Below are 15,891 nucleotides of genomic sequence, written 5' to 3'. Positions count from 1 at the left end.
ATATGAGGATTGCTACTCCAGCTTTCTTTTGCTTCCCATTTGCATGAAATACATTTTTCCATCCTCTCACTTTCAGTTTATATGTGTCTTTAGGTCTGAAGTGGGTTTCTTGTAGACAGCATATATATGGATCTTGTTTTTGTATCCATTCAGCCAGTCTGTGACTTTTGGTTGGGGCCTTTAATCCACTTACATTTAAAGTAATTATCGATGTATGTTCCTATTGCCATTTTCTTAATTGTTTGGGGTTGATTTTGTAGATCTTTTTCTCTTCTCTTGTATTTTTTGACTATATAAGTCCCTTTAACATTTGTTGTAAAGCTGGTTTGGTGGCACTGAATTCTCTTAACTTTTGCTTGTATGAAAAGTTTTTTATCTCTCCATCAATTTTGAATGAGATCATTGCTGGGTACAGTAATCTTGGTTGTAGATGTTTCCCTTTCAGTACTTTAAATATATCCTTCCATTCCCTTCTGGCTGGCAGAGTTTCTGCTGAAACATCAGCTATTAAATGTATGGGGTTTCCCTGTATGTTACTTGTTGCTTTTCCCTAGCTGCTTTTTTTTTTTTTTTTGGCAATTTATTTTTTTTATTTTGGCAATATCTGGCAATTTATTAACCAATGGAACATACTGAACAACAAACTATCTTACATCTTTCAGGAAGAAGAAACATTAGATTTGAAAACACATCACCCACTGAATTTGAACACAACACCTCTACTCAATTAACAGAAACATTTGTACAGTCCAGGTCTTTATTTTTACACCCAACAGGCCATACATTCATAGGGAATAGGCTCCAACAGTTCAGGTTCCTTTCCATTGGTCCTCATGAAGTGTGCTTCTCTGGGTGGAACAGGCTGGTGCTTGAACTGAACCCAAATCCCTTTCTCTTTGGCTTCCTTCTTTTTCTGATCATTTTCCTTCACATGTTTCAGGAGGCTATCTAGGCTCTTAGAGTGCTTAATATGTTCAATAGGCACATTAATTCTCTTGACAAGAATCTTGCCCTTGTTTGTTTACAATGATGCCAGCAGCATGCTGGGTAACATTATAGACTCTCCCAGTTTTGCCGTGGCAACATTTGTGGGGCATTCCTTTTTGAACAGTACCCATGCCCTTGATATCTACAATATCACCCTTCTTGTAGATTTGCATGGATATGGCCAAAGGAACAATTCCATGTTTTCTGAAAGGCCTAGAGAGCATGCAGCGGGTGCCCCTCCTCTTTCCCTTTGTGTTGGTCATTTTGGCAAATTACTGGAAGATGATGGTTCCAGCCGACAGGCTCCCTTGCTGCTTTTAATACTTCTTCCTTGTGTTTAGTCTTTGTTAGTTTGATTAATATGTGTCTTGGTGTGTTTCTCCTTGGGTTATCCTGTATGGAACTCTTTGCACCTCTTGGACTTGATTGACTATCTCCTTTTCCACGTTGGGGAAATTTTCAACTATAATCTCTTCAAAAATTTTCTCATACCCTTCCTTTCTCTCTTCTTCTGGGACCCATATAATTTGAAAGTTGGTGCCTTTGATATTGTCCCAGATGTCTCTGAGACTATCCTCAGTTCTTTTCATTCTTTTTACTTTATTCTGCATTTCAGAAGTTATTTCCATCATTTTCTCTTCCAGCTCACTGATTCACTCTTCGGCTTCAGATATTCCGCTATTGATTTCTTCTAGAGTATTTTTAATTTCAGTAACTGTGTTGTTTGTCTCTGAACGTCTATTCTCTAATTCTTCTAGGTCTTTGTTAATTGATTATTGCATTTTCTCCATTTTGTTCTCAAGGTTTTTGATCATCTTTACTATCATTATTCTGAATTGCTTTTCAGGTAGTTTGCCTATTTCCTCTTCATTTATTTGGACTTCTGTGTTTGTAATTTGTTCCTTCATTTGTGTAGTATTTCTCTGCCTTTTCATTATTTTTTTTAACCTACTGTGTTTGAGGTCTCTTTACCCCAGGCTTGAAGGTTGAATTCTTTCTTCCTTTCGGTTTCTGCCCTCCTAAGGTTGGTCCGGTGGTTTGTGTAAGCTTCATATAGGGTGAGATTTGTGCTGTTTTTGTTTGCTTGTTTGCTCACTTGTTTTTCCTCTGATGGACAAGGCTGACTGAGGTGGTAATCCTGTTTGCTGATGATTGGGTTTGTATTTTTGTTTTGTTTGTTGTTTAAACGAGACTTTCTGCACAGGGTGCTACTGGTGGTTGGGTGATGCCAGGTCTTGTATTCAAGCGGTTTCTTTTGTGTGAGTTCTCAATATTTGATACTCCCTAGGGTTAGTTCTCTGGTAGTCCAGGGTCTTGGAGTCAGTGCTCCCACTCCAAAGGCTCAGGGCTTAATCTCAAAATGAGACACAAGGTGAGCAAATGCTGTTTGAAAAAATGGTATCGATGGACTTGCTTGATTCAAGATTGTCACAAACCTTCAATTTGAAAAAAATCACATAATCTTGACTTTCCTCAGTCTTGGTACTTTCCTTTCATGAGCACTGAATGGCAAGCAATGCTCAGACTGTCCTGTTGCAGACAGATATACCCTGCAACATATTTCACAGAGCCTGGAAACGGAGAGAAAGCATGTCTCCTGAAGGAAGATATTACATTCCTTTCCCCTCATCCATGACAGCATTGAGGCTTGGATCCCCTTTCTCTGGTCTTCACTCTCCAGAGACAAGAGACTGACAAGAGCCACTGTTCCCAGTGATATGGTTTTTAAATTAGTACTCATTTCAGGTCACAGAATCCATCATCGTGATCTTAAACATAAAGGAATCAGAAGGTAAAAGGGCACAAAACTCAAAAGTGGAAGGTAACCAACCCTATCTGTCAGTCAGTCAGTCTGTCTCTGTCTCCCCCTCTCTCCTCTCTTTTGTGTCTCTTCATTCTTCACTTTCTCATTCTGGTATAATCCAAATGCTCACTCTCTCTCTATCCTTCCTTCACTGAAAGGCTGCACAGTTCTCCACACCTTGCACCCAATGTTGACTGGCTTCCTCTGATTTTCCAGTCCATATGGCAAAAAAACATGGCTACCCTGAGCTCCTGAATTTAAAGTCACAATTTAAAGAGAGACTGAAGACTGCCTGGTCCAGCTTGAGTTACTTGTCCCATCACATGCCTGCCAGGGGCCACCCTTACAGTATTTTGAAGAGTAGATGAGATGGGGGCTGGGGAGGGCAGGCAGAAGGGAGAGGATGAAAGGTAGACAACCTGTGTCTATTATGTCTGGGAAATTGCTTAAACAGAAAAAAGATTCACTTGGCTGATCACACACGTGTCATTTATTCCATGACTGTTACCAACTTAAATATGGCTTCAGTCTAGACTGTAATAAGAAACTGGTACCCATGGCAAAATGTGTCCATTCCCCTCTTTTCAACTAAACTTGGGGACAAAGGCATCAGGAGAGAAGGTGAGAAACTGTTACTCAAACACAATTAATAATGGTTAATAATTAATAATCTACATACTGTGATTCTACCTTTATTTTTAATAAGCTAAAGACTCAAGGGTTGCATATTTTTCAATGTTTTTTTTTTTAATTTCTTTCCAAGCATTCCACAATTTTTTCTCAAATTACCCTTCAGCAGAAGCTTGAGTCTACATGGGGGTTTCTTTATTCTCTCATCACATTTCACAGCACGATCCCAGTACACTCCCAGGTTCACCCATATTCCAGTCACACAGAATGTTGTGCCCCTCCCAGACTGATGGGATATACTTATGCTGAAAATTAGTAATTGTTAATCTGAAATTCAAACTTGACTGGTGGCACTCTATTTTTATTACTCAATCTAGCAACCCTACCCAGATCACACTCTGTGCTTTCAGACCTGCTTGTCATTGTCACACGACCCTTTCTCTTAGGTTACATTCCACCAGTCCCCTTATCTTGGCAAACTTAGCTTTCAAGAACCACCTCAAATGCCGTTTTCTCCATAAAATCTTCCCTATTTTTCTCAGGCAGTTTAGATCATCCTGCAATATTTTCACAACTGTCTATTAAAGACTTGCAACAGTGAGTGACTCCTTCTCTTCCGTGCTGATCATGAGCTCTCCAAGGGCACTTCTGGGTCTGGGTATCATTGTATTTTCATGCTTGATATGTAGGAAATACTTAATAAATATTTTTGATCAAATGAATTAATGAATTTTTTGGTAAATGAACTATTGCCGTCCTATGAACAGCCCTCCTACTCCTATTTCCCCTCACCACACTGATTCATCATCTAAAAACAGTATTTTTCAGACGTCAGGCCATTTCTAAGTTGGAAGAAAAATCAGTTGGGTGCATAAAGTTCAGTTCCGTTCAGTTGCTCAATCGTGTCCGACTCTGCGACCCCATGAATTGCAGCACGCCAGGCCTCCCTGTTCATCACCATCTCCCAGAGTTCACTCAGACTCACGTCTATCAAGTCCGTGATGCCATCCAGCCATCTCATCCTCGGTCATCCCCTTCTCCTCCTGCCCCCAATCCCTCCCAGCATCAGAGTCTTTTCCAATGAGTCAACTCTTCACATGAGGTGGCCAAAGTACTGGAGCTTCAGCTTTAGCATCATTCCTTCCAAAGAAATCCCAGGGCTGATCTCCTTCAGAATGGACTGGTTGGATCTCCTTGCAGTCCAAGGGACTCTCAAGAGTCTTCTCCAACACCACAGTTCAAAAGCATCAATTCTTCGGCGTTCAGTCTTCTTCACAGTCCATCTCTCACATCCATACATGACCACAGGAAAAACCATAGCCTTGACTAGACGGACCTTAGTCGGCAAAGTAATGTCTCTGCTTTTGAATATGCTATCTAGGTTGGTCATAACTTTTCTTCCAAGGAGTAAGTGTCTTTTAATTTCATGGCTGCAGTCACCATCTGCAGTGATTTTGGAGCCCCTCAAAAATAAAGTCTGACACTGTTTCCACTGTTTCCCCATCTATTTCCCATGAAGTGATGGGACCAGATGCCATGATCTTTGTTTTCTGAATGTTGAGCTTGAAGCCAACTTTTTCACTCTCCTCTTTCACTTTCATCAAGAGGCTTTTTAGCTCCTCTTCACTTTCTGCCATAAGGGTGGTGTCATCTGCATATCTGAGGTTATTGATATTTCTCCCGGCAATCTTGATTCAAGCTTGTGTTTCTTCCAGTCCAGCATTTCTCATGATGTACTCTGCATATAAGTTAAATAAGCAGGGTGACAATATACAGCCTTGACGTACTCCTTTTCCTATTTGAAACCAGTCTGTTGTTCCATGTCCAGTTCTAACTGTTGCTTCCTGACCTGCATACAGATTTCTCAAGAGGCAGGTCAGGTGCTCTGGTATTCCCATCTCTCTCAGAATTTTCCACAGTTTATTGTGATCCACACAGTCAAAGGCTTTGGCATAGTCAGTAAAGCTGAAGTAGATGTTTTTCTGGAACTCTCTTGCTTTTTCCATGATCCAGTGGATGCTGGCAATTTGATCTCTGGTTCCTCTGCCTTTTCTAAAACCAGCTTGAACATCAGGGAGTTCATGGTTCACGTATTGCTGAAGCCTAGCTTGGAGAATTTTGAGCATTACTTTACTAGCATGTGAGATGAGTGCAACTGTGCGGTAGTTTGAGCATTCTTTGGCATTGTCTTTCTTTGGGATTGGAATGAAAACTGACCTTTTCCAGTCCTGTGGCCGCTGCTGAGATTTCCAAATTTGCTGGCATATTGAGTGCAGCGCTTTCACAGCATCATCTTTCAGGATTTGAAACAGCTCCACTGGCATTCCATCACCTCCACTAGCTTTGTTCCTAGTGATGCTTTCTAAGGCCCACTTAACTTCACTTTCCAAGATGTCTGGTTCTAGATTAGTGATCATACCATCATGATTATCTGGGTCGTGAAGATCTTTTTTGTACATTTCTTCGGTGTATTCTTGCCACCTCTTCTTAATATCTTCTGCTCCTGTTAGGTCCATACCATTTGTGTCCTTTATCGAGCCCATCTTTGCAGGAAATGTTCCCTTGGTATCTCTAAGTTTCTTGAAAAGATCTCTAGTCTTTCCCATTCTGTTGTTCTCCTCTATTTCTTTGCATTGATCGCTGAAGAAGGCTTTCTTATCTCTTCTTGCTATTCTTTGGAACTCTGCATTCAGATGCTTTTATCTTTCATTTTCTCCTTTGCTTTTTGCCTCTCTTCTTTTCACAGCTATTTGTAAGGCCTCCCCAGACAGCCATTTTGCTTTTTTGCATGTCTTTTCCATGGGGATGGTCTTGATCCCGGTCTCCTGTAGAATGTCACGAATCTCATTCCATAGTTCATCAGGCACTCTATCTATCAGATCTAGGCCCTTAAATCTATTTCTCACTTCCACTGTACAATCATAAGGGATTTGATTTAGGTCATACAGCTGGCATGAAATAGAAGAGAGTGAAGCAGCATAGAGAGAGGTGAAGTGTAGTCAAATGGAGTGGGAAACAGAGGGCAGCTCTAGTAGTAAGGCTGAGTCGTGTTCTGTTAAAATTCAGGCGTGTGTGTGTGTGTGTCTGTATGTATGTGTACTAGGTTTTGGTGTAAAATGTATCTTTTATTGTAACATGATCAGAAGAGTATGAAAACCCCATGAAATTAAAAGACGCTTACTCCTTGGAAGAAAAGTTATGACCAACCTAGATAGCATATTCAAAAGCAGAGACATCACTTTGCCGACTAAGATCTGTCTAGTCAAGGCTATGGATTTTCCTGTGGTCGTGTATGGATGCGTGCCGGGAGCCAGCGTGAGGAATTCCACCCGTGACAAGGTCATGTGGCAGAGCTCTGATGGCAAGGCTAGTCAGACCTCAGGTTTTCCCCCTGGAATTTCCTGAGCATCCACCCCCCAAAAAATAAGAATCTGCCTGCTTTTCCACTCTTCTCATATTCTCTGGAAAAAGTCAAATCAGGGCTTTAGCCTTCTGCATTTGAAAGGGATGTTTCAGTTAAACCCCTCTGATAGCTCTCTAGCTTGCCTAACAGGTTCCCCAGACCTCTTACAGCTTGTGAATTGCTTGCAGCCCCCAACCGCGAGAGGCACAAAGCTTAAAAGCATCTTAAAGATACAGAGCCTTTTCTAAAGAACTAAAAATCATATTGGTGATGGGTTTTCACTGTTGACTCAATGATTGCCGCCAGGCCTCCATATTCTTTATCTTTTAGGCACCTGGGAGGATGTTAATCAATGTAATCGGGATGTGGAAAAAGATATATAGTAGTTTTGATGTTAGCAACACTAGTCTTTTGAGTTACTTTTCTTTTGTTATAAATCACTGTACTCCTTTTACATGTTATAAATTGCTGTATCTTTGCTATGTAAGAATGTGCTTTCTGAGAGTGGCACCGGACTTTGGGAAGATCAACACAAATAAGACTTCTAGTTAACAAACCCTTATCAGAAAAAAGGCTGTAAAATGTTAATTGGCCCTTTTTGGCCAGAAGATGATGTAAATCACTGCTAATGCTGCATAACTTTGTGTTACCCATTGATCTCCATGTATTATCAAAAGTATAAAAAGCCTTCTAAACAATAAAGGATGGACCAGTTTCTCGGACTAGTCTCTCAGCCTCGTTTCTTGGGAATCTGGCTCCCCCCATGTCTCTCTCTCTCTTTTTCTCCCTCTGCCTCCCTCTCCTCTTTACTCTAATTTCAGGCTGAATTCCGATCTAGAGCAGGGCGGCTCACCAAGTTTACTTACTTGTCCTGGCTTTTAAGACCCGCGTGAAAGGGAGCCTAAGGCTGGGCACCCTTTGATATTCAAGTGAGCACAGGTGGCCCAATGTACATGGTGCAAGCTCCTTGTCTGGAACTTTATTGGCCTTCCCCATAAGCCAAGTTATTCAGCCTTCTTTCTCCACTTAATTTTCCTACTGCACTATTTCTACCTAATCTAATCTTATGTTAATAAATAAATAAGTTTTTTCCTCGCCGACTCCATCCACCCTTCGAATTCCCTGGATCCACCGGGGCTGGACCCCAGCAGATGTGAGAGTTGGACTGTGAAGAAAGCTGAGCGCCGAAGAATTGATGCTTTTGAACTGTGGTGTTGGAGAAGACTCTTGAGAGTCCCTTGGACCGCAAGATCCAACCAGTCCATTCTGAAGGAGATCAACCCTGGGATTTCTTTGGAAAGAATGATGCTAAAGCTGAAGCTCCAGTACTTTGGCCACCTCATGCGAAGAGTTGGAAAAGACTCTGATGCTGGGAGGGGTTGGGGGCAGGAGGAGAAGGGGACGACAGAGGATGAGATGGCTGGATGGCATCACGGACTCGATGGACGTGAGTCTGAGTGAACTCCGGGAGTTGGTGATGGACAGGGAGGCCTGGCGTGCTGGGATTCATGGGGTCGCAAAGAGTCGGACACGACTGAGCGACTGAACTGAACTGAACCCTGTTAGGCACATGAGCTGTGAGCGGTGATTCTTGGCACCCCCTCAAACTTATTCAATGACTCCCGGTTTCCTTCACTCAAGGTCCTCTATAATCTGGCCCCAAGCTATTGCTTTGCCCTCTCTTACCACCACTAACTCCACAAGCCACCCACCTCAGATAAATGACTTATGGTTTGCCCATCCTACCCCACAAATGAACAAGATAAACTCTCGTTTACTAACTTTGTGTACCTTCTCCCACAGTCAGCCCTCCACCCCTGCTACCCTGATGGCTTATTGAGCTGTGCCCTGCAGACCACGAGGTCTGTGCTTGCCCAGCTTCAAGACCCGAGAAACAGACTGGAGTCATCCAAAGAGATTAATGGGTGGGGGAACTTACGCATCTGAAGGAAGGTCCTGGAGCGACACTTCATAGTGTGCCGCAGAAAGCGGCAGAACGCGGTGGCAGTCTTCGCCAGGGGAAGAGGGGAGGGAAGAGTTACCTGTTATAGGGGAATTGATGTCAGGTGGGCTCATTAGTTACCAGGGAAACCAGCAGAGGAGCACGCCCCTCACTGCCCTTTTGATGAGAAAAATCACCAGCAGAGGCTTGGGGCAAATACACAGGAAAGTCTTTCAGCTGTGTAGAGCGTAGGTGAAGCAGGTGCTGGTTGGGCGGGAGATGTAGCTGTCTTGAGTGGCCCGACCATACAGGGCTTCTCTCCACTTTCATTTATTTTCATAGAATGAACTAGCTTCCTGACATCCAATTCAAACTCCTGCTTCCTTAGCCCCTCCACAAAATTACCTAAAACAAATCAAATACTGTAATAGTCACCTTCCAATACCCTCTTACTGAGAAGTCCCTCAGGCCCTTATGATGGGCTTTCTCCCTTGCTACAGTGAGTAGTAAGTCCAACTGCTACAACGTGATATCTTCCTGGTGATTTTGGCTAGAAAGCATTGACCCCTGGCTCATGGTAAGTACACACCTAATGTTGGCTGAAAAAATTGAATTAGGATTTTTGCATGTGTTCTTGAAAAACATGCACCATGCTTTTCACATGGTGAAAATTATCTGGATTGTGTGGCAAGTGTCATTTGGAAAGCACAGAGTGAGAAGTCGGTTATGTACACAGCCTAGGTTACATGTGTCAGATTTGCACACACAAAAAAGTGTCAGGCCTAATGTTCTTTTAATTGGCTATGGCTTACTCTCACAGTCACAAAAATGACAAACCCCTCGAATTGCTAGCCCCAGTACTCCATGACTGTTCAATAAGCTACAGAAAACTGAAAGTGGAATCTAGAAGAATGGTTCTGATGAACCTATTTGCAGTACAGGAGTAGAGACACAGATGTAGCGAATGGACTTATGGACACAGAGGGGGAAGGAGCGGGTGGGACGAACTGAGAGAACACTGACATATATATGCACTACCATGGGTAGAACAGACGCCTGCTGTATAGCACAGGTTGCTCAGCTCAGTGTTCTGATGACCTAGAGAAGCGGGATGCAGGGGCAGGAGGGAGGCTCAAGAAGGAGGGATATATGTATACACATAGCTGATTCCCACTGTTGTACAGCAGAAACTAACACAACATTGTAAAGCAATTATATGCCAATTAAAATTTTTTTAATCTAACTGAAACAACCAAATGCATTTAGAAGCTTTGGTGTTTTGTTTTTTTAACTACCTTAAAGCCTTTTGATGAGAGATGCAGGGTCTAAAAATAACACAAATGCTTTACCTTTGTGTTTCACCTCATAGATTTCAAAGTTCTCTAACATCGGTCAGTTTCTGGTGATGTTCAAACCCGCTGCTGCTGCTGCTGCTGCTAAGTTGCATCAATCGTGTCTGACTCTGTGCGACCCCATAGATGGAAGCCCACCAGGCTCCTCTGTCCCTGGGATTCTCCAGGCAAGAATACTGGAGTGAGTTGCCATTGCCATTTCCTTAGTCATGACTAAAAGTGGCTTATTTAACATTTGTGTTCATAGTGAAAAGAAAGCATTGTAAATCCAGGAAATGAATGTTTTCTTTTTCAAAAACCTCTACATGTTTTTCACAAATGCTGAAAATCAACTTATAAGCTGAAAATCAATATATAGTCAAATTACATGTAATGTGCTCAATTTACTTATATAAATTCTAAACTCATCATCTCCCCTTCTCTCAGTTGGCAATGCATAGCAGAGAGCTTAAAAATGATACACTTTTAAAAATCAAATAATAACTAAGGACTTCCCTGGTGGTCCAATAGCTAAGACTCCACACTCCCAGTGTAGGGGCCTGGGTTCAATCCCTGGTCAGGGAAATAGATCCTACATGCTGCAACTGAAAAAAAAAAAATCTTGTGTGCCACAACTAAACATCCCTTAGGCCACAACTAAGACCCAGTGCAGGCAAATAAGTATTTTTTTAAAAACTCAAATACTAAGTGTCTACTACATATATCTTCTTATCTAATCTTCAGACCTATCCAGCAATGCACTATGAGATATACACTAAAATTAAACAATATTTCCATAATGGACTGAATCATTTCTGCTTCCCCTCCAATTCCTATGCTGAAGTCCTAAACCCCCAGTGTGACTATATTTGGAGATAAAGCCTTTAAGGAGATAATTAGGGTTGGATAAGGTCATAAGGGTGAGGCCCTAACCCTCTAGGACCCGTGTCTTTATAAGACGAGGAAGAGACAACAGCAGCATCTTTCTCTGTGTGCACAAACAGAAGAGAGCTGTGTGAGGACACAGGCTGCAAGCCTGGCAGAAAGGTCTCATGCACCAATCTCAGCAGTACCCTAGTCTAGCCTTCAGAACTGTGAAAAATTAATTTCTTGTGTTTAAGCCAGTCAGGCATCAGTATTCTGCTTGGAGTCCAAGTAGGCCAGTATGAATTCCAAAGTCAAAAAGATGATAAATGGTAAAGAAGGGATTTAAAAGCAGATCTCTGGACACCAAGTTTAGTATTCTAATACACCATGCAAAAGTACTTGTTAATGTCACTTCCAACCTGACTTTAGACTAAGCTCTGCATTTTCCAGCAACTCAGAGAGGTGAAATGAAAGCTGTTCCTTTTGTACACGTATACAATGATGTGCTGGTGTTTCAGTTTAACTGTTCTCATTGGAAGTGACTGAGACCAAGACTGTAGCTCAGCCTGCTGGAATTCAAGTTTGCCCAGCATCAGCAAGTACCCCCACCTCCTCTTACTTTCATTTTAACCTGACCTGGTGGCAGCAGCCCTGAGGCCACAGGCTGTCCCATGGATAGGTTAGGATTCAAGTTTTGTGTTAAGATCTACCCAGACTTTCTTCTAGTTTTCTTTTACCCTTTGCTCAGGGCCCTGAGGCTAGAGTCTGTAGCACAGAATGGCCAGAATCCAATATTGTTCTAGTGTCAGGATGTAATACAAAACTTTCTTCTTTCAGTTTAACTTTACCCAGTGGTAGTGGTCCTAAGGCTGGAGGCAGAAACGTAGACCAGCCAAATCCAAGCTTGGTCACCAGGATTCACCATCCCTCTCCTCACTGTTATGTTAGCTCTTTATAAACAACAGGCGCTTCCCAGGTGGCTCTGTGGTAAAGAAACCGCCTGCCAATGGGGGTTCAATCCCTGGGTCAGCAAGATTCCTGGAGAAGGAAATGGCAATCCACTCCAGGGTTCTTGCCTAGGAAATTCCATGCACAGAGGAGCCTGGCAGGCCAGAGCCCATGGGGGTCACAAAAGAGCTGGACACGATCTAGTGACTGAACAGCAACAACAAATAGCAATAACCAAGGAAGTTATTACTTTACATTTCTTTATTATTTTACATTTCATAATGCATCCAATGAGCTAACTCCCTAGGAGATGGCTTCATCATTTCAACATTCTATTGGTAGCTTTTTCAACATTCTACTGGTAGTTACCTCCAGTAACTGATTACAGCACAGCTGTACCATCTATCACCCATTCTACCCCATGGGTGGCCCCGTGGCCATTCAGGAACCAAACGTTTGTCAAGCCCTGATCTCTCATCCTTTTTCTTCCCAAACTGCCAATTTCATTGAGTCAGGGTCATTATCCTGAATCCCACTTCTCCTAACAGCAACTACTTGCAATTGGCCCAAAGATGAGGTTTAAGGGTAGAGTGCTTCAGAGTGCCAAGCCTCCCAAATTTCTGACACCACATACCAGAACAGAGTCCAAGCGTAAAGTTAAAGAGCACCGCGCCCATGGCTGTCCTCACTTACGACACCAACTGAAATTCAGGGGATTTCCAAAGCCACCCTCAGACTTGATCATATATTGAAAGGACTCACAAAACGAACTGAAAGCTTGGACTCATGGTTATAGTTTATTACAGGGAAACAATGAATATTAAAATTAGCCAAATGAAGAGACACATAGGGAAGAGTCTGGGAATTTTCCAAACATAAAGCTTCTTTGCCCTCAAGACATATTATCCTCCCATCACTGATGTGTGACAGTATGAATGGAGCATGGCCAACAGGGAAGCTCACCCAGTCTTCACTGATTAGAGTTTTTATAGATGCTTCATATGAAGGCATAATTAACTGGCCATGTGGTTGAACTCAGCATTCAGCTCTCTCCCTCATCCCAGCAGGGCAGATATCAAGGGGCCCAAAGGCCACACCAGGAGACACTTCAGTAGCATACTATCCAGTGTGACACTAAATAAAACAGACATTCCTATCACTCAGAAAATTCCAAGGGGTTTAGCTGTTACCACCTAGGAGCCAGGGACAGAGGTCAGACCTCTCTTTGGGCAAGGCTAAGTTCACCACCACAGTCCTTTCATCTGCTTATGCCTTACAGATATGGCTAACAAAGGCAGTTACAGTGAAAAATAAAACTAGTAGCCACACTGACAGTGGGAGGCTCTGCACACTCAGTTTTGTCTAATTCTCAAAATAACCCTGAAAAGTTGGTGTTATCGGTCCCTTTTCACAGATGAGAAAATCTGAGGCTCAGAGAAGTTGCCCAAAGTTTTAGAGAGGGAAAATAACAGATTTCACCTAGTTGACACAGCATACCCCTTGTGCTATTACATCCATCTTGCCAACATATTCACTCATTCCTTCTCCAAACATTTATTTTCTGTCTACTTACTGCTAGGAACTGTTCTAGGTGCTAGAGGTACAACAAAGAACAAAGCAGATAAAAATCACTGCTCACATGGAATAGAATTCTAATGGGAGAGGGACAGAAAAACAATAAGTAAGCAAAATATATATGCTTTGACATATTTGATAAATATATTCCATAATAAACAAATTGCTGTGGAAAAATAAAAACAAGTACATCTTGTTTGGACTTCCCTGGTGGCTCAGATGGTAAAGCGTCTGCCTACAATGCAGGAGACTTGGGTTTGATCCCTGGGTCGGGAAGATTCCCTGGAGAAGGAAATGGCAACCCACTCCAGCATTCTTGCCTGGAAAATCCCATGGTTGGAGGAGCTTGGTACAGGTTACCGACCATGGGGTCATAAAGAGTCAGGCATGACTGAGCGACTTCACTTTCACTTTCACATCTTGTTTACAGCTTTATTCAAACATATCAAATGTAACAAAACATTTTTGAGACAAATGGGAAATTTGAATATGGATCAGTATTATATATTAAAAACGCACTTATTAAAAATGTAGACTGAAGTATTTATGGATAAAATGAGATTGCAAAACTGTTGATAATTATAGCTGTTGGATATTAGATATGTAAGAAAAGGCCTGTATACTAATCTTTTTAGTTCTGTGAAAGTTATGACCAACCTAGACAGCATATTAAAAAGCAGAGACATTACTTTGTCAACTAAAGTCCGTCTAGTCAAGGCTATGGTTTTTCCAGTGGTCATGTATGGATGTGAGAGTTGGACTAGATAGAAAGCTGAGCACCGAAGAATTGATGCTTTTCAACTATGGTGTTGGAGAAGACTCTTGCGGGTCCCTTGGACTGCAAGGAGATCCAACCAGTCCACCCTAAAGGAGATCAGTCCTGGGTGTTCATTGGAGGGACTAATGCTAAAGCTGAAACTCCAATACTCTGGCCACCTGATGCGAAGAGCTGACTCACTGGAAAAGACCCTGATGCTAGGAGGGATTGGGGGCAGGGAGGAAGGGAATGACAGAGGATGAGATGGTTGGATGGCATCACCAACTCAACGGACATGGGTTTGGGTGGACTCCGGGAGTTGGTGATGGACAAGGAGACCTGGTGTGCTGAGGTTCATGGGGTAGCAGAGTCGGACATGACTGAGCGACTGAACTGAACATGTTTAATTTTTTACATAATGCAAAGTTTTAAAAAAGAAAGAAAACAATGGACTGAGGGTGGCAGATAGCTCTTGTAACACACCTTATAAGACCAAAGATATAAATCAGGGAAGGCCTCGCCAAGAAGGTGACACTGGAGCAAATACTTGAAGGAGGCGAGCCAGAGGGTTCTGTGGATCCAGGGAGAGAAGATTCCAGGCAGAAGCAGGAGCTAGAGCAGAGCATGAGTTGGGAATGTGCCAGGCAGGGCATATTCAAGGAAGAAGGAGCAATTGATAAAGTAGTGGGAGGTGGCATCAGAGAGTTAAACAGGGATGGGTGGGGAGGAGAGGAAATGTATATCCAGGGCCAAATCCAACAAACAATTCACACCAAACCAAAGGTCCAATGTCTAAGACTCTGCACTCCCAATGTAGGGGGCCTGGGTTCAATCCCTGGTCAAGAAACTAGATCCCACATGCTGCACCTAAAGATCCTGCATGATGCAAGGAAGATCAAAGATCCCAAGTGATGCAAATAAGACCTGGTGCAGCCAAATAAATATTAAAAAAAAAAAAAAATACCTACAAACTAATAAGAAAAATGCAGGCAACCCCAAAGAAAAATAGGCAAAAGACTTGATTGGGCATTTCACAGAAAAGAAAAGGGTCAGTAAGCATATGAAAAAGTGTTCTACTTTATTAGGCATCAGGGAAATGCAAATTAAAACCACAATGCTACACCACCCACAGAAAGATTTAAATTAAAGGGCTAGTATTGGCGGGTGTGTGAATTGGTATAAATTGCAGTGTCTGCTAAAACCAAAAACTGTACTGTAGCCCTCTTAAGCAATCCATCCCAATTCCAGGTGTGTATCCAACAGAAAGCCATAAATGTTCACTGAACACTAGAGAAGGACGTTCAGAGCAGCACTCTTCTTAACAGCCCGAACTGAGCCGAGAACTACCCAATGCCCAGTGACAGCAAAATGGACCAACCATGGGTTACTCTACAGCATTTAAGATAGCAGATGAAAGAAATGAATCTCATAAAAACAGCGAACAAAGGAAGCAGACACAATGGGTCTAACGCCATGTGATTCCCGTTATGTAAAGTTCAAAAACAAGCAAACCCAATCTGCGCTGTTAGAAGACACAGTAGTGACTATCACTGTGGAGAAAGAGACTGGAAAGGGGCTGGTGGGGGGTGAGGGGAGGGGAGCTGATGACATCCTGTTTCTTGATCTGAATGTTGATTAAGTGAATTT

The 15,891-nt window shown here is 42.4% G+C and overlaps 1 pseudogene; it reads right to left on the bottom strand.

Annotated features, from left to right (window-relative positions):
* Nucleotides 1–763: 763 nt before the first annotated feature.
* Nucleotides 764–1,253, bottom strand: LOC138070529 (large ribosomal subunit protein eL21-like; annotated as a pseudogene).
* Between the last annotated feature and the right edge of the window lie 14,638 nt (nt 1,254–15,891).

This window comes from Capricornis sumatraensis, chromosome 23 (genome assembly GCF_032405125.1).
Source record: "Capricornis sumatraensis isolate serow.1 chromosome 23, serow.2, whole genome shotgun sequence".
Lineage (NCBI taxonomy): Eukaryota > Metazoa > Chordata > Mammalia > Artiodactyla > Bovidae > Capricornis > Capricornis sumatraensis.
Note: the sequence above shows the minus strand (reverse complement) of the source record. Positions and strands in the feature narration are given on the sequence as shown.